Below are 21,416 nucleotides of genomic sequence, written 5' to 3' on the forward strand. Positions count from 1 at the left end.
GGATCTAGTCATGGGCTCCGGGATACTATCTGCTATCGCGATGATGTTGCCGGTTTGAGCTTGCAAAAGCTTAGCTTGTGGATGATATTTCCATGTCTACATCAAGATGTGGCGGATTTTTAATAAGTTGTAGTGAGGTTGTACTTCAGATCGCTCAGAGCTTCAAACACTCATGTTGGTTTGTTCCTACACTTCATTTTTATTTGATTTTACTTTTTGTTTGCTTTTCTTGCAATTTGCTGAAGGAAATATGCCCTAGAGGCAATAATAAAGTTGTTATTTACATTTCCTTATATCATTATAAATGTTTATTATTCATGCTAGAATTGTATTAATCGGAAACTTGATACATGTGTGAATACATAGACAAACAAAGTGTCCCTAGTATGCCTCTACTAGACTAGCTCGTTAATCAAAGATGGTTAAGTTTCCTGACCATAGACATGTGTTGTCATTTGATGAACGGGATCACATCATTAGGAGAATGATGTGATGGACAAGACCCATCTGTTAGCTTATCATTATGATCGTTAAGTTTTATTGCTATTGCTTTCTTCATGACATACATATTCCTCTGACTATGAGATTATGGAACTTCCGAATACCGAGGGAACACCTTGTGTGCTATCAAACGTCACAACGTAACTGGGTGATTATAAAGATGCTCTACAGATGTCTCCGAAGGTGTTTGTTCGGTTGGCATAGATCAAGATTAGGATTTGTCACTCCGTGTATCGGAGAGGTATCTCTTGGCCCTCTCGGTAATGCACATCACTATAAGCCTTGCAAGCAATGTGACTGATGAGTTAGTTACGAGATGATTCATTACGGAATGAGTAAAGAGGCTTGCCGGTAACGAGATTGAACTAGGTATGAGCATACCGACGATCGAATGTCGGGCAAGTAACATACCGATGACAAAGGGAATGACGTATGCTGTTATTGCGGTTTGACCGATAAAGATCTTCGTAAAATATGTAGGAACCAATATGAGAATACAGGTTCCGCTGTTGGTTATTGATCGGAGATGAGTCTCGGTCATGTCTACATAGTTCTCAAACCCGTAGGGACCACACACTTAACGTTCGATGACGATTTGTATTATGAGTTATGTGTTTTGGTGACCAAAGATTGTTGGGAGTGCCAGATGAGATCACAAACATGACGAGGAGTCTCAAAATAGTCGAGAGGTAAAGATTGATATATTGGACGATAGTATTTGGACACCGGAATGGTTTTCGGACGTTTCGGATATTTATCGGAGTACCGAGGGGTTATCGGAACACCCCGGGGAAGTAATGGGCCAACATGGGCCATAGGGAGAGAGAGGGGAGCCCACAAGGGGTGGCGCGCCCCTCCATTGGCTGTTCGAATTGGACAAGGGGAAGGGGCGCGGCCCCCCTTTCCCCCTCTCCCTCTGCTTCCTTCTTTCCCCCTCCATGAGAAGGAAAAAAGGGGGGGCGAATCCTACTAGGACTTGAGTCCTAGTAGGACTCCCCCCTTCATGGCGCGCCCCCTGGCTGGCCTCCTCCTCTCCCTCCTTTATATACGTGGGGCAGGGCACCCCTTGGAGACACACCAATTGTTCCAAGCCGTGTGCAGTGTCTCTCTTCACGGTTTACTCCTCCGGTCATATTCACGTAGTGCTTAGGCGAAGCCCTGCGCTGATCATATCACCATCACCGTCACCACGCCGTCGTGCTGACGAAACTCTCCCACGACCCTCTACTGGATCAAGAGTTCGAGGGACGTCATCAAGCTAAACGTGTGCTGAACTCGAAGGTGCCTACGTTCGGTACTAGATTGGTTGGATAGCGAAGACGTTGGACTACATCAACCGCATTAACCTAACGCTTCCGCTTTCGGTCTACGAGGGTACATGGACACACTCTCCCCCTCTCGTTGCTATGCATCTCCTAGATAGGTCTTGCGTGATCATAGGATTTTTTTTTGAAATTGCATGCAACGTTCCCCAACGGTGGCATCCGAGCCAGGTCTATGCGTAGATGATATGCACGAGTAGAACACAAAGAGTTGTGGGCGATCATAGTCATACTGCTTACCACCAACGTCTTCTTTTGATTCGGCAGTATTGTTGGATGAAGCGCCCTGGACCAACCTTACATGACCATGTTCATGAGACCGGTTCCACCGACAGATATGCAACTTGTTTTGCATAAAGGTGGCTGGTGGGTGTCTGTTTCTCCAACTTTAGTTGAATCGAATTTGACTACGACCGGTCCTTTTGAAGGTTAAAACAACACACTTGACGAAAAATCGTTGTGGTTTTGATGCGTAGGTAAGAACGGTTCTTGCTAGAAGCCCGTAGCAGCCACGTAAAACTTGGAACAATAAAGTAGAGGACGTCTAACTTGTTTTTGCAGGGCATGTTGTGATGTGATATGGTCAAGACATGATGTGATATAAATTATTGTACGAGATGATCATGTGTTGTAAAAGTTATCGGCAACTGGCAGGAGCCTTATGGTTGTCGCTTTATTGTATGAAATGCAATCGCCATGTAATTGCTTTACTTTATCACTATGCGGTAGCAATAGTTGTAGAAGCTATAGTTGGCGAGACGACAACGATGCTACAATGGAGATCAAGGTGCCAAGCCGGCGACGATGGAGATCATGACGGTGCTTTGGAGATGGAGATCAAAGGCACACGATGATGATGGCCATATCATGTCGCATATTTTGATTGCATGTGATGTTTATCTTTTATGCATCTTATTTTGCTTAGTACGGTGGTAGGATTATAAGATGATCCCTCACTAAATTTAAAGGTATAAGTGTTCTCCCTGAGTATGCACCGTTGCTACAGTTCATCGTGCCGAGACACCACGTGATGATCGGGTGTGATAAGCTCTACGTTCACATACAACGGGTGTAAAACATTTTTGCACGTGCAGAATACTCAGGTTAAACTTGACGAGCCTAGCATATACAAATATGGCCTCGGAACACTGAGACCGAAAGTTCGAACGAGAATCATAGTAGATATGATCAACTTAGAGATGTTCACCATTAAAAACTACTCCATCTCACGTGATGATCGGACATGGTTTAGTTGATATGGATTACGTGATCATTTAGACGACTAGAGGGATGTTTATATAAGTGGGAGTTCTTAAGTAATATGATTAATTGAACTTAAATTTATCATGAACTTAGTCCTGATAGTTTTTTGCATATCTATGTTGTTGTAGATCAATGGCCCGTGCTACCGTTCCCTTGAATTTTAATGCGTTCCTAGAGAAAGCTAAGTTGAAAGATGATGGTAGCAACTACACAGACTGGGTCCGTAACTTGAGGATTATCCCCATTGCTGCACAGAAGAATTACGTTCTGGAAGCACCGCTAGGTGCAAGGCCCGCTGCAGGAGCAACTCCTTACATTATGAATGTCTGGCAAGCTAAATCTGATGACTACTCGATAGTTCAGTGTGCCATGCTTTACGACTTAGAATCGGGACTTCAAAGTTGTTTTGAACGTCATGGAGCATATGGGATATTCCAAGAGTTGAAGTAAATATTTCAAGCAAATTCCCGAGTTGAGAGATATGATGTCTCCAACAAGTTATATAGCTGCAAGATGGAGGAGAACAGTTCTGTCAGTGAACACATACTTAGAATGTCTGGGTACCATAACCACTTGACTCAGCTGGGAGTTAATCTTCCGGATCATAGTGTCATTGACAGATGTAACACCCACGATGCGGCTATATCTCCCACGTGTCGAGGCACGACTTAGAGGCATAACCGCATTGTAGGTATTGTCGCAAGAAGGGTCATCTTCACACAATCCCATGTAATGAACAAGAATGGGATAAAGAGAGTTGGCTTACAATCGCCACTTCACATAATACATAAATTAATTCATACATCATCCAAAATCCACACATAGACCGACTACGGTCAAATCCAAATGAAAAGAAGATAACCCCAATGCTAGATCCCCGATCGTCCCAATTGGGCTCCACTACTGATCAGCAGGAAACGAAACATAGTAACGACCACGTTCCTCGACGAACTCCCACTTGAGCACGGTTGCGTTGCCTGCACTGGTATCGTCGGCACCTGCAACTGTGTTGGTAGATTCTGTGAGTCACGAGGACTCATCCATCTCACACCCGCGAGATCAAGACTATTTAAGCTTATAGGAAGGATGGGGTAATGAGGTGGAGCTGCAGCAAGCACTAAGCATATATGGTGGCTAACATACGCAAATAAGAGCGAGAAGAGGAGCAACGCAACGGTCGCGGAGCTAGGAATAATCAAGAAGTGATCCTAAAACTGCTTACGTTCATACATAACCCAAACCGTGTTCACTTCCCGGACTCCGCCGAAAAGAGACCATCACGGCTACACACACAGTTGATGTATTATAATTAAGTCAAGTGTCAAGTTCTCTATAACCGGACATTAACAAATTCCCATCTGCCTCATAACCGCGGGCACGGCTTTCGAAAGATAATACCCTGCAGGGGTGTCCCAACTTAGCCCATTATAAGCTCTCACGGTCAACGAAGGATAAACCTTCTCCCGGGAAGACCCGATCAGTCTCGGAATCCCGGTTTACAAGACATTTCGACAATGGTAAAACAAGACCAGCAAAGCCGCCCGAATGTGCCGACAAATCCTGATAGGAGCTGCACATATCTCGTTCTCAGGGCACACCGGATGAGGCAGACGTCGGGTTGGCATAGACCCTGGTTGCCCAGGGGGTGCCGGACATCGCTCGGTTTGGACCAGCACTCGAAGGAACACTGGCCCAAGGGGGTAAATAAAGATGACCCTCAGGCTCGCGAAAACCCAAGGGAAAAAGGCTTAGGTAGACAAATGTAAAACCAAGGTTGGGCCTTGCTGGAGGAGTTTTATTCAAGGCGAACTGTCAAGGGGGTCCCATAAATCACCCAACCGCGTAAGGGACGCAAAATCAAGGAACATAACACCCGTATGACGGAAACTAGGGCGGCAAGAGTGGAACAAAACACCAGGCATAAGGCCGAGCCTTCCACCCGTTACAAAATATATAGATGCATTAATGAAATAAGAGATATTGTGATATGCCAAAAAAAATATCCATGTTCCAACATGGAACCAACTTCAACTTTACCTGCAACTAGCAGCGCTATAAGAAGGGCTGAGCAAAAGCGGTAACTTAGCCAAACAATGGTTTGCTAGGAAAGGATGGTTAGAGGTTTGACATGGCAATATGGGAGGCATGATATAGCAAGTGGTAGGTAGCGCAACATAGCAATAGAACGAACAACTAGCAAAGCAAAGATAGAAGTGATTTCGAGGGTATGGTCATCTTGCCTGCAAGGTTCTCAGAGTTGTCGAAAGCTTGATCCTCGTAAGCGTTCTCAACAGATTCCTCGTTTACGAACTCGTCTCCCGGCTCTACCCAAAGCAAAAACACAAGCAATGGAACCACAATCAATCACGGTGCAATGCACAAGCAACATGATGCAATACATGCATGATATGCGATGTATATGCGTGCCCCGGAAAAAAAAGATGAACAAGGCATCAAATTGGCAAAACAAGTATGCCACTAGAAATATGAGATGATTTCGGTCGAAATCGATATAAAGATCACCGGAAACGGATGCACGGTTTGCAAATGGCAAGCAAAACAAAAATGGCACAATTCTGCGATTAACAGCATGATGCCACTTAGCATTCATCAAGAAGTTAAGCTACTGCACTCCAACATAACAAAAAAACATATGAAAGTGATGTACTCAAGATGCTTGACAAAATATGTACATTGAGCTACGGCTATATCACCAAATAACAGGTTAGAACAAGCATGGCAAAAGTGCAAAAGATATCAGCTTCACAGACTTGGTGAAAATACTGAACATGGCTTAAACAGCATCAGGTAGCAATGTTCAGAGCAAGCAAAACACATGCTACAGGAACTTATCATAGCAATACAAGGCATGTCATGAATCTACTAAATGCATAGAACAAAAGTCCCTTATTGATCATGTGCTAAAAAGGCACAGAAGATATGATGGCACCCATGTAAACATAGCAAGTTTCGTTAACAGATTCAGACTTAGCAGAAAACAGAGCATGGCATTAACAGAGTTATGAAGGCATCTTTGTGAGCTCGATTTACTCACCAAAAAGCATTGCATGACAAAACAAGCATATCAACTGCAAGATGGCATGTTCATGAAGCTAACCATGGCAAGAACAAGTTCATAGAATGTATGGATCAACTACAACAACCTTGGCAAAATTGAATAACATGTTAACATTCTGCCAGGAACATTTTATAGCAAAAGTAGAGCAAGATTGAGACATGCTAGGGACTCGATAATTGCAACCAGCGGCATGGATGGATAGAGCATAACCATATGTTCAAAACATCCTTACTGAAGTATCTCAAAATAAGCATGGATCTCACTGTAGCATCAAGTTTACATGGCATCAAAATAACAGCAGGAAAAGACTTGGCAAAATCCGAAGTCCCTGAAAACAGAAACATCACGAAGCCTAGTTTGCATGCTTGTTCTAGTCACCACATAGATCACAAAAATACATGGAATACACCTCTGTAAAGATGGCATGTCATAGATCAAAACACCTGTAGAGCTCATGCCCATAAGATGTACACATCAAATGCAACAAAAATAACAAAACATCAAGTTCTGATAAGTAACAGCAGTAAACATCATATAGCACTTTTGCACCAGAGATTTGGGCATCAAGATGAACTCCAACAAGCAGGTCACAATGGAACAAAATGAAGAGCATCTCCTGATGAACATTTTGATATATCATGAACGCAAAACGGAGCAGTATGCAATGAGATATGACACGATGAACAGAGCCATGTAATATAAGCAATTCAGGACATAGCAGACAACAGAGGGGGAAATCAACCTTCTCCAGATCTAGGGTTCCGGGCACGATTATCGAGGCAGCGGCGGCTCGCCGGAGTTGGAGCCGAGGGAGCCTCCGGCGAGGTCGAGGGAGCGTCGGGGAGGTGGCCCCGGACCGGATCCGGCCAGGGGGCGGCCGGAGCGCGCGGGCGTCGAGGAGGCGCGCGCGGGTGGCGAGGCGGCGGGGTCGCCGGCTGAGGAGCGAGGCGGCACGGCGGCGGACTAGGTCGGGCGGAGGAGCGGGGCGGCACGGGCGGCGAGGAGGCGCGGGAGGCGCGGGGCGGCGACGGGCTCGGCGGGCCCGCCTCGGGCTCACGGGCCGGCGGCGGTGGTCTGCCACGTGGCAGCACGGGACTGGTGCGGGCACGGCGGCGGGTTCGTCCGGCGCGGACCGGACGCGTCCGGCGGCGGAGAGGGAGAGGGCTAGGGTTTCGGGACCCGGATTTGGAGGAGGGTGCACATATTTATAGCTAGAGGGAGCTAGGAGACTCCAAATGGGGTGTAGTTTTCGCCCACACGATCGTGATCCAACGTCGGAGAGCATGGAAGTGACTTAGATGGGTTATTGGGCTGTTTTGGAGGGTGTTGGGCTGCAACACACCAAAGGCCTTGCGGTTACCCGGTTAACCGTTGGAGCATCAAACGACCTCCAAATGGAACGGAACTTGACAGGTGGTCTACCGGTGGTGTACCAAGGCCACTTGGCAAGACTCGGTCCATTCCGAGAACGTTTAACACCCGCTCACGAAAACAGACAAGAAGGGTGCGCCGGTGCGTGTGGGAGTGTCGGATTGCAAAACGGACAACGGGGAAAATGCTCGGATGCACGAGACGAACACGTATGCAAATGAGATGCACATGATGGCATGATATGAGATGCATGACATGAACAAAATGCAAAACGGAAGACAAAACCCGACCACGAATGGAATATCATAACACATAGCCGAAAATGGCAAGAGTTGGAGTTACAAATATGGAAAGTTACATCCGGGGCGTCACAACACTCCACCACTACGAGAGGATCTCGTCCCGAGATCTAGGACTGAAAGAACTCCGGATATTCGGAACGGAGGTAGTCCTCGCGCTCCCAGGTGGCTTCTCGGTCGGAATGGTGTGACCACTTCACCTTCAGGAATTTGATTGATTTGTTGCGAGTCTTGCGCTCAGTTTCTTCAAGAATAGCAACGGGGTGCTCATGATAAGACATGTCTTCTTGGAGAGCAATCTCTTCGAAGTTGATGGTGCGCTCAGGAGTCTTGAAGCACTTGCGAAGCTATGACACGTGGAACACATCGTGCACATTCGCGAAGTTGGAGGGAAGCTCAAGTTGATAGGCGAGGTCGCCTCTTTTGCCAATGATCTTAAAAGGACCCACGTATCTAGGGGCAAGCTTCCCTTTCATACCGAAGCGACGAGTGCCTTTCATTGGAGAGACGCGGAGGTAGACATGGTCTCCGATCTCGAAAGCCAAGTCACGGTGCTTGCTATCATAGTAACTCTTCTGGCGCGATTGCGCGGCTTTGAGATTTTCACGGATGACTTTACACATTTCTTCAGCCTCTGTGATTAAGTCATTACCAAGAAGTTGGCGTTCACCTGTCTCGGACCAATTGAGAGGAGTACGGCACTTTCTGCCATATAGAATTTCAAATGAGGCCTTGCCCAAACTCGCTTGGAAGCTGTTGTTGTAGGAGAACTCGGCATATGGAAGACAATCTTCCCACTTCATGCCAAAGGAAATGACACAAGCCCCGAGCATATCTTCAAGGATTTGATTGAGTCGCTCTACTTGGCCACTAGTTTGAGGATGGAAAGCTGTGCTGAAGCGAATGTTGGTGCCCATGGCCTTCTGGAAGGAGTCCCAGAACTTAGAAGTGAAGATGCTTCCAGGATCTGAAGAAATCACTTGTGGAATGCCGTGCAAGGAGACAATCCTGGAGGTGTATAGCTCTGCCAACTGAGCTGTTGTGATAGATTCTTTGATTGGAAGGAAATGAGCCACTTTAGTAAGCTTGTCGATGACAACGAAGATAGCATCATTTCCGCGCTTGGACTTTGGAAATCCAGTCACGAAGTCCATTTCGATATATGATCAAACTTCCATTCTGGAATAGCAAGAGGTTGGAGGAGACCAGCTGGTCATTGGTGTTCTGCTTTCACCCTTCGACAGACATCACATTCGTTCACGAATTGAGCGATTTCTCGCTTCATTCGAGTCCACCAATACGACTGCTTGAGGTCATAGTACATCTTCATACTTCCAGGATGAATTGAAAGAAGAGAATTGTGTGCCTCGTTCATAATGACTTTCCTTAGATCACTTTTAGGAACCACAATCCAGTCCTCGAAGAATAAAGTGTCTCTGTCATCAATGCGATAGCACTTGTATTTGAAAAGACCATTGTCAATACCATGTTTCACCTTCTTCACCATGGTATCCAGGAGTTGTGCCTCACGAATTTAGTCTTCCAAAGTAGGAGAGACTTGGAGGTTGGCAAGAAAACCTTGAGGAACAACTTGGAGATTCAGTTTGCGGAAAGCTTCGTAAAGATCCGGTTGAAATGGCTTGAGAATTAAGCTGCTGCAATAAGCCTTCCTGCTCAAAGCATCTGCAATGACATTGGCCTTGCCTGGAGTATATTCAATACTCGGATTGTACTCTTGAATCATCTCGACCCATCGAGTTTGCCTGAGGTTGAGGTTGGGCTGAGTGAAGATGTACTTGAGACTCTTGTGATCGGTGAATATGTCCACTGTCCTTCCCAACAAGAGATGTCTCCATGTTATTAATGCATGAACAACTGCCGCCAACTCAAGATCGTGAGTGGGGTAGTTCTTTTCGTTGGGCTTCAACTGACGAGAGGTATTGGCCACAACTTTCTTCTCTTGCATTAACACAGCACCGAGACCTTGAAGAGAAGCATCACAGAAAACTTCGAATGGCTTGGATTCATCAGGAGGAGTCAAGACAGGAGCTGAGACAAGCTTCTCTTTGAGAGTGTTGAAAGCAACGTCACACCCCGGAGTCCAGACATACTTGAAATGCTTCTGGAGGAGGTTGGAAAGAGGCTTTGCAATCTTAGAGAAATTCTCAACGAATCTTCGGCAATAGCTTGCAAGACCAAGGAAACTGCGGAGCTGCTTGACATTCTGAGGAGGTTCCCAATTCACAATTGCAGACACCTTCTCGGGATTAGCAGCGATGCCCTTGGCAGAGATGATATGACCAAGGTAAAGAACTTCATCAAGCCAAAACTCACATTTGGAAAACTTCACATAGAATTGATACTCTCTGAGCTTGTCGAGCACCAATCGCAAATGTTTGGCATGATCCTTCTTATTCTTGGAGAAGACCAAGATATCATCGAGATACACCAGGACGAATTCATTGGTATAGGGGTTGAAGATGAAGTTCATCATTCGAGAGAATGTTGGAGGAGCATTGATAAGGCCGAAAGACATGACAGTATATTCATAAGAACCAAAACTTGTTCTGAATGTTGTCTTGGGAATATCTTCTTCGCGAATGTGAATCTGATGATAACCCATTCGAAGGTCAAGCTTGGAGAATACTTTAGCACCTTTAAGTTGCTCGAACAGCTCATTGATGTTGGGAAGTGGATACTTGTTCTTGATTGTCTTCTTGTTCAATGGATGGTAGTCGACACAAAGTCGGTCCGTGCCATCCTTCTTCTGGACAAAAAGAACACCACAACCCCATGGAGATGAACTCGGTCTGATCAGACCCAGACGCTCTTGTTCATCGAGCTATTTCTTCAATTCCTTCAGCTCCTTGGGTCCAAGCTTGTAAGGACGCTTGCAAACGGGTTCCGTGCCAGGCTCAAGATCGATAACGAACTCGACTGGCCAGTGAGGAGGCATACCCGGAAGCTCTTCTGGAAAGACATCTTGGTACTCACAAATGACTAGAATCTGAGAGATTGCGTCTAGCTCGCCCTTCTCATTGAGAGCGAATAACCGAATGGTCTCATCACGAGCGGCATAGATGATCACATCCTCAGAAGAGTGTGTCAATTGAATTTCCCTGGCAGCACAATCAAGTTGAGCCTTGTGCTTAGAAAGCCATTCCATCCCGAGAATTAGATCAATATCTGAGTCATCAAGGACAATTGGAGAAGACAGAAATTTATAATTGCCCATCTTGATAGAGATATCCCGAACCAAGGAGCTTGCGTTCATGAATTTACCCGGAGAAACAACTGATAACGGTCTAGGCAAATCTTGAAATACCAACTCATGCTTAGATACAAAAGGTCTAGAGATGAAAGAAAGCGATGCACCAGTATCAAATAAAACTTTTGCAGGAATATCATTAACTGAGAGATTACCCATTATCACATCAGTAGATTCCTCCGCTTGAGCTGCATTCATCATGTTCACCTTTGCAGACTTGGGATTATGCTTGAGCACTGCATTGCTGGAAGATCTCACAGGAGGAGGAGGCGGAAGGCGCCTTTGGTTGAAGCACTTGTTAGCATAGTGACCTTTCTGCTGACACTTGTTGCAAGTCACCTTTGAGAGTGGACGATGATAAGGAGCATTCGACTTTGGAGCTTGATTCTGAGACTTGTTCTGATAGCCAGGGTTGGGTGGGTGGGAAGATCCATGGCCACCTCTGTTCTTCTGCTGGAAAGGCTGACGAAACGGAGGAGGAGGAGGCAACCAGAACTTCTGTTGCTTAGCAGCCACTAGTGAGGAAGAAGAAGACTGAACTGCGTCCCTGACTCTCTTCTTAGAAGCCTCACACTTGAACTGAGCAGCCTCTTGCTTCAGTGCCATGTTGTAGAAATCATCATACTTGGTCGGCTCAAAAAGCACGAGAGGTAATTGCAGATCTTCTCTAAGGCCACCTCTGAATTGATAGATCATGCTCTTTTCATCAGGAACGTCTTGCTTAGCGAAGCGAGCGAGTTTCTGAAACTGGGTATTGTATTGATACACGGACATGCTGCCTTGCTTGAGATTGCGGAACTCCTCACGCTTGCTCTCAACAACACTTTGTGGAATGTGGTGAGCTTTGAAGTCTCGGCGGAAATTATCCCAGGTAATCACACGACCTCCTCTGGAATCTTTGTATTGTTGATACCACTCGGCAGCTTGATCCTTGAGTTGAAAAGAAGCAAACTTGACAAAGTCCTCAGGCCTGACATTGCTACATTCAAAATGCTTGTTGATGTCCATGAGCAAATCATCGGCGTCTGTGGCCTCGGCACAGTAGCTGAAAGACTTCGGCTGATTTGCGAGGAACTGGTTGAGGGTAGCGAAGTGAGGCTGATTATTGCCTTGGCCTTGATTTCCTTGGTTGCCTTGCCCTTGGGTGCGCTCTTGCAAGAGTTGCAAAATCATCTGAGCATTGGCGTTGGTGGCTGCCATGATAGCTTGCCATGCCTCTGGAGGTGGAGGTGGTGGCGGAGGGTTCGCCTGACTCCCATCATTGCGTTCCGGATTCTGACGCGTTGGCGGAGCCATCCTGAAGAGGGTGACATCCGTTAGCATCTTGATAGATAGATAGACAAGTTGAATCAATGGATAGAAATTGCAACATATAGTCTTCACAATAAACATTCGAACGAGGATGAACGAATGAATTCCATAGTAAATCATCACACTTCCATAAGGTGAGAAGCCACTTGATAAGAAATTGATGAATGAAATAACAAGGTGCAACTGGAACAAATAAGTGGTAAGGATTACCCAATCACAAACCAAATATCTGCGGGAAGAAATGCTAAGAGCTACTTGAATCCCACCTATAAACTCCCAAAACTTTCTGGTTATGCAATCTGGTGTTGGGGATACAGGGGACACAAAATATATCACCCAAACTAGCAATCCCTAGATCCAGTTGTATCCATCCGTCAACACATAACCAAGAAACCTTCGGAAATCGTGTACCTCAACCTTCGGAAAGGATCCGTTATACGAGTTATGGCGATACTCCCGAACTCCCGCCCCAGTACTGGGTGGCGTCGAGGTGATCTCACCAACAACTGCATAAAAGAGATTTTCGATGTCGGCGAAACTCAGGTATTCCAGAACTGCAACGATAAAATTGTGACGACAACACCTCGGAGCTCAACTCCCCGGGACACTGCCACAACCCCTAAATGTCAGGAGGCACCAAGAACAATGTTCTCGTCACAAAACCATCGGAACGATTCCAAGATACCCGCGTGATCCTAATTTTTTTTTAGTGAAATTTGAGGAGAGAAGAGTCAAAACTTCTACGTCAGGAGGCCTCACCAGAGCGACGAAGGGACTGAGGAGTAAAAAGAATCCTACTCTCCGATATATATAATCCTAAAACTCAAAACATTTTTGTTCTACACTCAACAACGCCAGCGATTCGATCAAGCAGGGGGCTCCTAAGTCGGGGATGGCTGTGATTACCAACTTTTAACACCCACGATGCGGCTATATCTCCCACGTGTCGAGGCACGACTTAGAGGCATAACCGCATTGTAGGTATTGTCGCAAGAAGGGTCATCTTCACACAATCCCATGTAATAAACAAGAATGGGATAAAGAGAGTTGGCTTACAATCGCCACTTCACACAATACATAAATTAATTCATATATCATCCAAAATCCACACATAGACCGACTACGGTCAAATCCAAATGAAAAGAAGATAACCCCAATGCTAGATCCCTGATCGTCCCAACTGGGCTCCACTACTAATCATCAGGAAACGAAACATAGTAACGACCACGTTCCTCGTCGAACTCCCACTTGAGCTCGGTTGCGTCGCCTGCACTTGTATCGTCGGCACCTGCAACTGTGTTGGTAGAATCTGTGAGTCACGAGGACTCAGCAATCTCACACCCGCGAGATCAAGACTATTTAAGCTTATAGGAAGGATGGGGTAATGAGGTGGAGCTGCAGCAAGCACTAAGCATATATGGTGGCTAACATACGCAAATAAGAGCGAGAAGAGGAGCAACGCAACGGTCGCGAAGCTAGGAATGATCAAGAAGTGATCCTGAAACTGCTTACGTTCATACATAACCCAAACCGTGTTCACTTCTCGGACTCCGCCGAAAAGAGACCATCACGGCTACACACACAGTTGATGTATTATAATTAAGTCAAGTGTCAAGTTCTCTACAACCGGACATTAACAAATTCCCATCTGCCTCATAACCGCGGGCACGGCTTTCGAAAGATAATACCCTGCAGGGGTGTCCCAACTTAGCCCATTATAAGCTCTCACGGTCAACGAAGGATAAACCTTCTTCCGGGAAGACCCGATCAGTCTCGGAATCCTGGTTTACAAGACATTTCGACAATGGTAAAACAAGACAAGCAAAGCCACCCGAATGTGCCGACAAATCCCGATAGGAGCTGCACATATCTCGTTCTCAGGGCACACCGGATGAGCCAGACGTCGGGTTGGCATAGACCCTGGTTGCCCAGGGGGCACCGGACATCGCTCGGTTTGGACCAGCACTCGAAGGAACACTGGCCCGGGGGGGGGTAAATAAAGATGACCCTTGGGCTCGCGAAAACCCAAGGGAAAATGGCTTAGGTAGGCAAATGTAAAACCAAGGTTGGGCCTTTCTGGAGGAGTTTTATTCAAGGCGAACTGTCAAGGGGGTCCCATAAATCACCCAACCGCGTAAGGGACGCAAAATCAAGGAACATAACACCCGTATGACGGAAACTAGGGCGGCAAGAGTGGAACAAAACACCAGGCATAAGGCCGAGCCTTCCACCCTCTACCAAATATATAGATGCATTAATGAAATAAGAGATATTTTGATATGCCAAAAAAAATATCCATGTTCCAACATGGAACCAACTTCAACTTTACCTGCAACTAGCAGCGCTATCAGAAGGGTGAGCAGAAGCGGTAACTTAGCCAAACAACGGTTTGCTAGGAAAGGATGGTTAGAGGTTTGACATGGCAATATGAGAGGCATGATATAGCAAGTGGTAGGTAGCGCAGCATAGCAATAGAACGAACAACTAGCAAAGCAAAGATAGAAGTGATTTCGAGGGTATGGTCATCTTGCCTGCAAGGTTCTCAGAGTTGTCGAAAACTTGATCCTCGTAAGCGTTCTCAACAGATTCCTCGTTTACGAACTCGTCTCCCGGCTCTACCCAAAGCAAGAACACAAGCAATGGAACCACAATCAATCACGGTGCAATGCACAAGCAACATGATGCAATACATGCATGATATGCGAGATGTGATATGCGATGTATATGCGTGCTCCGGAAAAAAAGATGAACAAGGCATCAAATTGGCAAAACAAGTATGCCACTAGAAAGATGAGATGATTTCGGTCGAAATCGATATAAAGATCACCGGAAACGGATGCACGGTTTGCAAATGGCAAGCAAAACAAGAATGGCACAATTCTACGATTAACAGCATGATGCCACTTAGCATGCATCAAGAAGTTAAGCTACTGCACTCCAACATAACAAAAAAACATATGAATGTGATGTACTCAAGATGCTTGACAAAATATGAACACTGAGCTATGGCTATATCACCAAATAACAGGTTAGAACAAGCATGGAAAAAGTGCAAAAGATATCAGCTTCACAGACTTGGTGAAAATACTGAACATGGCTTAAACAGTATCAGGTAGCAATGTTCAGAGCAAGAAAAACACATGCTACAGGAACTTATCATAGCAATACAAGGCATGTCATGAATCTACTAAATGCATAGAACAAAAGTCCCTTAGTGATCATGTGCTAGAAAGGCACAGAAGATATGATGGCACCCATGTAAACATAGCAAGTTTCGTTAACAGATTCAGACTTAGCAGAAAACAGAGCATGACATTAACAGAGTTATGAAGGCATCTTTGTGAGCTCGATTCACTCACCAAAAAGCATTGCATGACAAAACAAGCATATCAACTGCAAGATGGCATGTTCATGAAGCTAACCATGGCAAGAACGAGTTCATAGAATGTATGGATCAACTACAACAACCTTGGCAAAATTGAATAACATGTTAACATTCTGCCAGGAACATTTTATAGCAAAAGTAGAGCAAGATTGAGACATGCTAGGGCACTCGATAATTGCAACCAGCGGCATGGATAGATAGAGCATAACCATATGTTCAAAACATCCTTACTGAAGTATCTCAAAATAAGCATGGATCTCACTGTAGCATCAAGTTTACATGGCATAAAAATAACAGCAGGAAAAGACGGCAAAATCCTAAGTCCCTGAAAACAGAAACATCACGAAGCCTAGTTTGCATGCTTGTGCTAGTCACCACATAGATCCCAAAAATACATGGCATACACCTCTGTAAAATGGCATGTCATAGATCAAAACACCTGTAGAGCTCATGCCCATAAGATGCACACATCAAATGCAACAAAAATAACAAAACATCAAGTTCTGATAAGTAACAACAGTAAACATCATATAGCACTCTTGCACCAGAGATTTTGGCATCAAGATGAACTCAAACAAGCAGGTCACAATGGAACAAAATGAAGATCATCTCCCGACGAACATTTCGATATATCATGCACGCAAAACAGAGCAGTATGCAATGACATATGACACGATGAATAGAGCCACGTAATATAAGCAATTCGGGACGGCAGAAAACAGAGGGGGAAATCAACCTTCTCCACATCTAGGGTTCCGGGCACGATTATCGAGGCAGCGGCGGCTCGCCGGAGTTGGAGCCGAGGGAGCCTCCGGCGAGGTCGAGGGAGCGCCGGGGAGGTGGCCCCGGACCGGATCCTGCCAGGGGGAGGCCGGAGCGCGCGGGCGTCGAGGAGGCGCGCGCGGGTGGCGAGGCGGCGGGGTCGCCGGCGGAGGAGTGGGGCGGCACGGTGGCGGACGAGGTCGGGCGGAGGAGCGGGGCGGCACGGCGGCGGACGAGGTCGGGCGGAGGAGCGGGGCGGCACGGGCGGCGAGGAGCCGCAGGAGGCGCGGGGCGGCGACGGGCTCGGCGGGCCCGCGACGGTGATCTGCCACGTGGCAGCACGGGACTGGTGCGGGCGCGGCGGCGGGTTCGTCCGGCGCGGACCGGACGCGTCCGGCGGCGGAGAGGGAGCGGGCTAGGGTTTCGGGACCCGGATTTGGAGGAGGGTGCACATATTTATAGCTAGAGGGAGCTAGGAGACTTCAAATGGGGTGTAGTTTTCGCCCACACGATCGTGATCCAACGAAGGAGAGCATGGAAGTGACTTAGATGGGTTATTGGGCTGTTTTGGAGGGGTGTTGGGCTGCAACACACCAAAGGCCTTTGCGGTTACCCGGTTAACCGTTGGAGCATCAAACGACTTCCAAATGGAACGAAACTTGAAAGGTGGTCTACCGGTGGTGTACCAAGGCCACTTGGCAAGACTCGGTCCATTCCGAGAATGTTTAATACCCGCTCATGAAAAGAGACAAGAGGGGTGCGCCGGTGCGTGTGGGAGTGTCGGATTGCAAAACGGACAACGGGGAAAATGCTCGGATGCATGAGACGAACACATATGCAAATGAGATGCACATGATGGCATGATATGAGATGCATGACATGAACAAAATGCAAAATGAAAGACAAAACCCGACCACGAATGGATTATCATAACACATATCCGAAAATGGCAAGAGTTGGAGTTACAAATATGGAAAGTTACATCTGGGGCGTTACAACAGAGTTCTTCAATCACTGCCACCAAGCAATAAAGGCTTCATGATGAACTATAATATGCAAGGGATGGAAAAGACAATTCCCGAGCTCTTCGCAATGCTTAAAGCTGCGGAGGTAGAAATCATGAAGGAGCATCAAGTGTTGATGGTTAAAAAGACCACTAGTTTCAAGAAAAAGGGCAAAGGGAAGAAGGGGAACTTCAATAAGAATAGCAAGCAAGTTGCTACTCCCGGGAAGAAGCCCAAGTCTGGACCTAAACCTGAAACTGAGTGCTTCTACTACAAAGGGACTGGTCACTGCAAGCGGAACTGCCCCAAGTATTTGGCGGATAAGAAGGATGGCAAACTGAAAGCTATATTTGATATACATGTTATTGATGTGTACCTTACTAATGCTCGTAGTAGCGCCTGGGTATCTGATACTGGTTCTGTTGCTCATATTTGCAACTAAAAACAGGGGCTACGGATTAAACGAAGATTAGCTAAGGACGAGGTGACGATACGCGTCGGAAATGGTTCCAAGGTCGATGTGATCGCCGTCGGCACACTACCTCTACATCTACCTTAGAGATTAGTTTTAGACCTGAATAATTGTTATTTGGTGCCAGCGTTGAGCATGAACATTATATCTGGATCTTGTTTGATGCGAGATGGTTATTCATTTAAATCAGAGAATAATGGTTGTTCTATTTATATGAGTAATATGTTTTATGGTCATGCACCCTTGATGAGTGGTCTACTTTTGTTGAATCTCAATCGTATTGATACACATATTCATAATATTGAAGCCAAAAGATGCAAAGTTAATAATAATAGTGCAACTTATTTGTGGCACTGCAGTTTAGGTCATATTGGTGTAAAGTGCATGAAGAAACTCCATGTTGATGGGCTTTTGGAATAACTTTATTGTGAATCACTTGATGCTTGCGAACCATGCCTCACGGGCAAGATGACTAAGACTCCGTTCTCCGGAACAATGGAGCGAGCCACTGACTTACTGGAAATAATACATACTGTCGTGGAATTGTCACGGCAGATGTCCTCGAGCTAGGACTTAATCGTGGAGCCATCGCAACTAGGAAGCTTGAAGGGGTTATGCGGGACAAGGAACACGAGGGTTTATACTGGTTCGGCCCCTTACGGTGAAGGTAAAAGCCTACGTCCAGTTTGAGGTGATATTGATTAGGGTTACGATCGCCAGGGAGCTAAACAGCTATGCCCGGCTCTCGATGATCTTGTTGTTGCCCCTAAACCGCTGCCGGGTCGTCCCTTTATATAGGGAGGCTGACGCCCAGCAGCCCTTAGAGTCCCGGCCGGCTCATAAGAGCGTCCGGCTCGGACTCTAAACTATACTTGCCTTACACTACAAGTCTACTATAATAATGATTGTAACTACAGGCCCTAAGCCATATCCGGGTCTCAGCCCATCTCTGGCCCATCGTCTTGAAACTTGGCTCCGGGCTTCTGGCAATGACCATTCGAGTAACCCGGCCCCTCCTGGCGGGTGACTCTAAGGTCTATATCCTCAACACATACTGATGTATGTGGTCTGATGAGTGTTGAGGCTCGTGGAGGGTATCGTTATTTTCTTACCTTCACATCTGATTTGAAACATAAGTCTGAAACATTTGAAAAGTTCAAAGAATTTCAGAGTGAAGTGGAAAATCATCGTAACAAGAAAATAACGTTTCTACGATCTGATCGCAGAGGCGAATATTTGAGTTACGAGTTTGGTCTTCATTTGAAACAATGTGGAATAGTTTCGCAACTCACGCCACCTATAACACCACAGCATAATGGTGTGTCCGAATGTCGTAATCGTACTTTATTAGAGATGGTGTGATCGATGATGTCTTTTACCGATTTACCACTATAGTTTTGGGTTTATGCTTTGGAGACGGCTACATTCACGTTAAATAGGGCACCATCTAAATCCGTTGAGACGACACCATATGAACTATGGTTTGGCAAGAAACCTAAGTTGTCGTTTCTTAAAGTTTGGGGCTGCGATGCTTATGTGAAAAAGCTTCAACCTGATAAGCTCGAACCCAAATTGGAGAAGTGTGTTTTTATAGGATACCCAAAAGAAACTGTTGGGTACACCTTCTATCACAGATTCGATGACAAGATATTCATTGCTAAGAATGGATCCTTTCTAGAGAAGGAGTTTCTCTCGAAAAAAGTGAATGGGAGGAAAGTAGAACTTGATGAGGTAATTGTACCTTCTCTCAAATTGGAAAGTAGTTCATCACAGAAATCAGTTCCAGTGATGCCTACACCAATTAGTGAGGAAGCTAATTAGTGAGAAATCAGTTCCACTGCCGCCGCCGTCGTGCCCCTGGTCTTCATCAACCCGGCCGCTGCATCACCCTGAATCGGACCAGACAAGCAGCGGCGACTTCCGCTCTTCTCCAACTCCGGTGAGTCTCTTCTGCTCTGTCAGATAGATCTACCGTAGGGTTCGTCTGTGTTCTTCGCGTTCATCGCCATTGCCACAAGACTCGGTAGTTCGCAGTCACTGCATTTACTTGATTTTTAGCCTTGTATAGAACTAGTGCGGTAGTTGTTTAGGCCTCATTTCAAGTGCCAGTAGATCTCTTTCCACTGTATAGATGCCTCGTTCGAGCTCAAGAACATCCGCTCGTCTGTTTCTAGGTCTAGAAAAATTTCATTTCACCCGACCATTTTGATCCAAAAAAAGTTACTGCCATATGTGAAAACTGTTTTACCACACTTAGTAAAAACTGCAACCATTGAATCTTGGCGGCTTTACGATTCCGGGTTAAAGAACCCTCGCGTTGTAGAATCCTCCGATTTAAAGAGAACCATGCCTTGTAGAATCCTCTGATTTAAAGAGAACCATGCCTTGTAGAATCCTCCGGCTTAACTGAGTATATAACATTAGTCCCCTTCATAAGCCGCCATCTTAGTTTGAACTGTAGATCTCCGGCTTATAATTAACCCGGACATTCTTCCCCTTTGTCATAGACCACCAACTTTCACCATGCCTCCCAAGGCTCCCATCACTTGCAACTGGATGAGGTCCAACGTCACTAACGAGACCCTGGCCAGTTTCGTTAAGTCTGGATATTTGCCTAAGAAGGAAATCATGTCCTACCGTGCCCCTGACCCGTCGGAAGAGAGACCACAGCCAAGGGACGGGGAGGTAGTGATCTTCGCAGATCATATGAGCCGGGGCTTCGCACCGCCCGGCTCAAAGTTTTTCAGGGACGTGCTCAACTTCTTTGACCTGCGGCCTCAAGATATAGGACCCAACTCCGTATCCAACATCTGCAATTTCCAAGTCTTTAGCGAAGTGTACCTTGGAGAAGAGCCGAGTCTGCTGCTCTTCAGAGAGCTGTTTTACTTAAACCGCCAAAATGAGTGCGCCAACGGGCCAAGTCTGGAGTTAGGCGGCATCTCCATCCAGCGGCGTAGGGACTGTCTTTTCCCTTACGCAGAGCCGCCGAGCCACCCCAAGGACTGGAATATGACTTGGTTCTACTGCCAAGATACGTCCCCGGGTGACGAGAACCTGCTGCCCGGCTTTCGCCCAACACGTCTAGAGCCGACTCACCCGCTGTCGGACAAGCTGACTGCAGCGGAGCGCCAGCCTCTGCTTCCGACTATCAATAAAATCAAGGCCCTGCTAGGCAACGGTCTGAATGGAATTGACCTGGTCCGGGTCTGGATCTCATGGCGGGTAATCCCATTGAGCCGCCGCCCCGTCTTAATGTGTGAGTACACCGGGCGAAAGGATGACCCTCAGAGGCACAGTCGCAATGATCTTCCAGAAGACGTTGCTGAGGAAGAGACCAAGGCTCTGTTAAACGAAAGTCTAGCAGATTGTGGAAGGACCG

The sequence above is a fragment of the Aegilops tauschii genome, chromosome 4, assembly GCF_002575655.3.
Source record: "Aegilops tauschii subsp. strangulata cultivar AL8/78 chromosome 4, Aet v6.0, whole genome shotgun sequence".
In the NCBI taxonomy this organism is placed as follows: domain Eukaryota; kingdom Viridiplantae; phylum Streptophyta; class Magnoliopsida; order Poales; family Poaceae; genus Aegilops; species Aegilops tauschii.